Source organism: Octodon degus, unplaced genomic scaffold (assembly GCF_000260255.1).
Source record: "Octodon degus isolate 3935 unplaced genomic scaffold, OctDeg1.0 scaffold00010, whole genome shotgun sequence".
Lineage (NCBI taxonomy): Eukaryota > Metazoa > Chordata > Mammalia > Rodentia > Octodontidae > Octodon > Octodon degus.
The window spans coordinates 15,149,341-15,153,628 of NW_004524586.1; positions in this window are offsets into that span (position 1 = coordinate 15,149,341).

Sequence of the window (4,288 nt, forward strand, 5' to 3'; positions counted from 1 at the left end):
TCAACTGACTCGGTTTCTCATTAACCAACAGGAACGCGCACTCGCAGCTCAGGGTGGCGGTGGCAGAGGCAGAGGGCGGCGGGCGCGCACGCAGAGCCTGCGGTGTGGCTGCTGGGCCTCTGGGTTCCCAGTGGGTGCGCCTGGGAGCACCCTGCATGGCCTTCCTCGGAGGGTGAGGGGCCAAAAGCGAGAGGGGTCGGAGACAGCCAGGATTTGCAGGCACTGGAAGGATCGCAAACGCAAGTTCCGCGGCCCCAAGGACAAGTAGGACTTGCGCAGGGCTGGTCCAGCCTTTCTGGGTGCAGTTTACAACTTGACAGAAGACCTGTTTGAAACCCAGGAAGTCCGATTTGCACACGTGAGTGACCTGCAGCTGGTTAGTATTCCTCAGGAGAGTCCAAGGGCCCGCCCAAGAGGGTGCCTTCTCTAGTTTCTTAGAGACCTTGACCAAGACACCTCGAAACTCAAGTCCCCAAGTTCAGAAGGTCTTTTCTTACAGAAACCTCCCCTCTCACACACTCTCCAGACTGGCCAGGGGACAGCCTGTATCTGGGTGGAGAACGAGTGCTGGCACAATTTGGAAAATAGGGCCTGAAGGAGCTCCAAAGTTCGACAAAGCTGAGCAAACTCCAAATACCAAGAAGATACATACGTTGTGTGTAAATAGCCATCAGCCATATGCTGTACATGTGAAATGTTTGTTTCATGTAAAATTTACCATTGAGTTGTGTGTACACGAACCTCACACTGATTTTTATAATCAGGCTGTGGTTTGGTAATATTTGCAATGTTCATGGACAAATGCATTTGTTTGGCCACAACTGAAATTTCTTACACCTTACATCACACATTGTGACCCATTAGGAATGGATCCTGATAGTCTGCCTTCGGGGGAAAAAAAAAAAATTAAGAGCCAGAGAAATAGCTCAGTAGACTAAGCACCTGTTTAGGAAGGCACAGGGACCAGGGTTCGATCGCTGACACTACATGCCATGCTGGGTCTGCCCCGGGTGCACTGAGCCAGCCACTGAGTCTGGGCGTGGAGTCACACACCTGTAATCCCAGTGCTGGGGAGCCTGAAAACAGGAGGATCACTACAAGTCCGAGCTGCGTAGTGATACCCTGTACCAAATAAATAAAAAAAGAAAAAACAAAAATTAGATGCTTTCTAAAATCCTTCACAACAAATTTGATTCCCTGTCTTCCCACTTTCTGAGAGGGCAGCATTATTTATTACACTGCTGGTGAAAAAGTAATAATAATGAATTTGAGTGCATTCAAAAAGTCCAGAAGCCTTTGAAAACTTGGCCTGCTTAGAAGACCAAACCCCAAGACTTCTCACTTTGAAGATCACTCCATAAGTAGGGCTCCTCTTTCTGGGGCTGTTCTTGCTCTATCATGAGGGACTGTGTTTCCTATTTTCAAATGTTTCATTCCAGACTCAAGGACTTGATCACATGAGGCTGCTTGTACTAACTGGAATCTCTCCCGTTGCAGGCAGCTCTTCGAATGCACCTGTGAGGTAATTCAGCCTCAAGTGGGTATGCTCTTGACTGGCATCCTGAGTGGTCCAGCTGCCCATTCTGTTTTCCACTGCAAGCCTTCCTGAGTAAGGATTTGTTGTACTCACACTGAAAGGTAAGGCCAGTATTGTAGTCTGGGACTAATAGTCACTCAAACAATCATATATAAAGAGTACCAGAAATCTGTCCACGCACTAAAGACCAAAGAATCCAGTTCTGATGAGTCCAGGTAAAGACCTGCAGGTCATAACAGTGCCTCCCCACAAGTCCAGCTGGAGGCCTAGAGCCCATAACAATGTCTCATGCAGGCCTGCTTCACGGATCTACTCTGGGAAAGCCCAAAAGTCAGGGGTACAAGCTAGAAAGGCTGAGGGTTCTGAACGGGCTGAGGGATCTGAACCAGAGCCAAGAAGCCACAGTCAAAGTAAGAAGCAGAGCTTCTGTGAAAAGTGCCACAGCCACCCTCAGCAATAACTTGCTTCCAAGCTCCTCCACTGATGAGGCAAGCTGAGTTCCCATCAGGAAAGCCAACACGACAAGCTTCTCCAGGAGGCTGAGCTGTCTACCACCTTCCCCTCCGGAGCCAGGAAGCCTTATTCGAGCTGAGGACCAGCACTTCCCCAAAGTGAACCACAGCCATCCTCAGTGACAACGAGGTCACAAGCTCCTCCTCCAGTGAGGACAGCCAAGTTCACCAGGAAAGCCAGCATGACAAAGCCTTCTAGAATAGCCCAAGACGGCCAGCAGTCTCCAACAACTCCAACAGCTTCCCTAACAACCTCCCTCCTTTTTCTCTAGTTCTGCCTCTTAGGCTGCCAGCAACATGGTCAGGTGGGCCTCCTATACCCAGCTCCCACTCCTGCACCCAGCACCATGCTGATTCAGTTTGGTCGAGTGTTAAAAATTGACCATCAATTACCAATCCACAGCCAACATGATCTATTTTCCAGGTCACTCTTTCCTTGGGAAACCCTGTTTTGGTTTCCCCAGACCTCCTGCCCTTCTACAACTTCTCTCTTTCTTTTCTGCCTTCTCCATGGGCTACCAAGACCTTTAGCGTGATGGACGAATCAGCAACCACTGAGAATGGACAGAAGGCAATCCCCACCTCCCCTGTACACCCACCATTCTGTCTGCCTCTTGTCCTGCAGGGGTCTCTTCTGAGTCCCAAGAAGGTTGAAGGGACAAGGACATGTCTTGGTCACTGACACCCTGTGCTGGCTCCTCAAAGCACACTGATACTCAGCCTCTCTGTGGGACCTCCTTTGGCGGGGAAGCACTGAGTGTCACACTCAGGTCCCTGGGCTCCTCAGGAGGCAGCCATCCTGAGCTTCTTTGAGGAAGCTATGGAAAACATTAGGAAGATCCACTTCCTTCATCCTGGTGCCTCTAATATCAGTCACCGATCATCCAAGAGCCAAGCACCGCTTCAGCAGAGGGTGTGTGGCCCATCCCCTACCTTCTGACATGGCCCATTCCCTACACTGAGGCAGTCCACCCACCAGGTACCAGGTAACCACCCCCATGCAAGCTACTGCCTAGTGGTAGGCTCTGCCCTCCACAGGGTCACCCTAGGTGGGGCCAGAGGCAGATTTCCTTGTACCTAGTTCTTCATTCCTCTCACCCAGCACAAGGCTCCAACACAGAGCAGATACTCAGTAGATGACTGACCTGAATTAGACCGCTTCCTCTGGGGCCTCTTCCTCAGGGTTAGACAGGAGTGGGATCAGCCCTTTCCCCTGTGGGCCAATCCCAAAACACCCAAGCAGAATGGCTTGAGCAGGAATCTTACTGGCCTTGGGATCCTGTGAGAAGACAATCACCGCTTCCCAACGCAACAAGCAAAAGAGCCACATAGGCTCAGAAGGACGCTGTCACCAGACAGACAGACATCAGGGAACAGGGCATGGCTGTTCCTGAGCAGTTTTATTCCCCCAGCCAGGAAGGGGACAGCATACAGACATCAAGGCTTCTGGGTCCTTCTTTGTCCCCTCCTCCTTTACCCAAAGGCCTGCCTTTGAAGGGCTACAGCGTCTTCCAGCAGGAACCACAGCTCCCACCCTGCTGGCCCTATTTCCTGTGTCTGGTGTCTCCCAGAGACAAGCCCTTGTCTGAGGAGGACCGCTCCCACCCGTCTGCAGGCTGCAGCTCACCCACCTCAGGTGCCCCTGCTCCTCCTGGCTCCTGGAAGACACACTCAAGCCATCACTGTGCCCACACCCATGAGCCCTGCCATCCTCAGGTCTCAGCACTGGCCCTCACTGAGGCTGGCCCAGAGGGTACTCCGGGGCACAGCGCTCACTCACAGAGCTCCACCAGGCACAGCCTCCTCCTTCTTTCCAGCGGCACTCAGAGGACACCTACTATTGTGCCTTTACCCATGCCCACAGTCATGGGCCAGATGAGAGGAGGCCCAGCAATGACTCCTGAGGATCACGGACCCTAGAGCCAGGAGGCACAGAGTGAAAGCGTGAACGGGGAGCCAGCATCTATAGATTCCCTAGCTGTACAATCTCAGGTTGTTGATTCCTCAGAGCTTGGTCTGGGTAAGGAAAAGGCATTCATTCATCCAAATAAGTTCCAGCTCTGCTTTGGTGAGAAGGCCCAAGAAACCCTTCACTAAAAGCCTAAAGAATGACGCAGGGCCGGGGAGATGGCTCAGTGGAATAAGTGCTTCCCTGGCAAGTGCAAGGGTCTGAGTTCAATCCCCAGTTCTGCCAAAAAAGAAGAAGAAGGAGAAGGAGAAGGAGAAGGAGAAGGAGAAG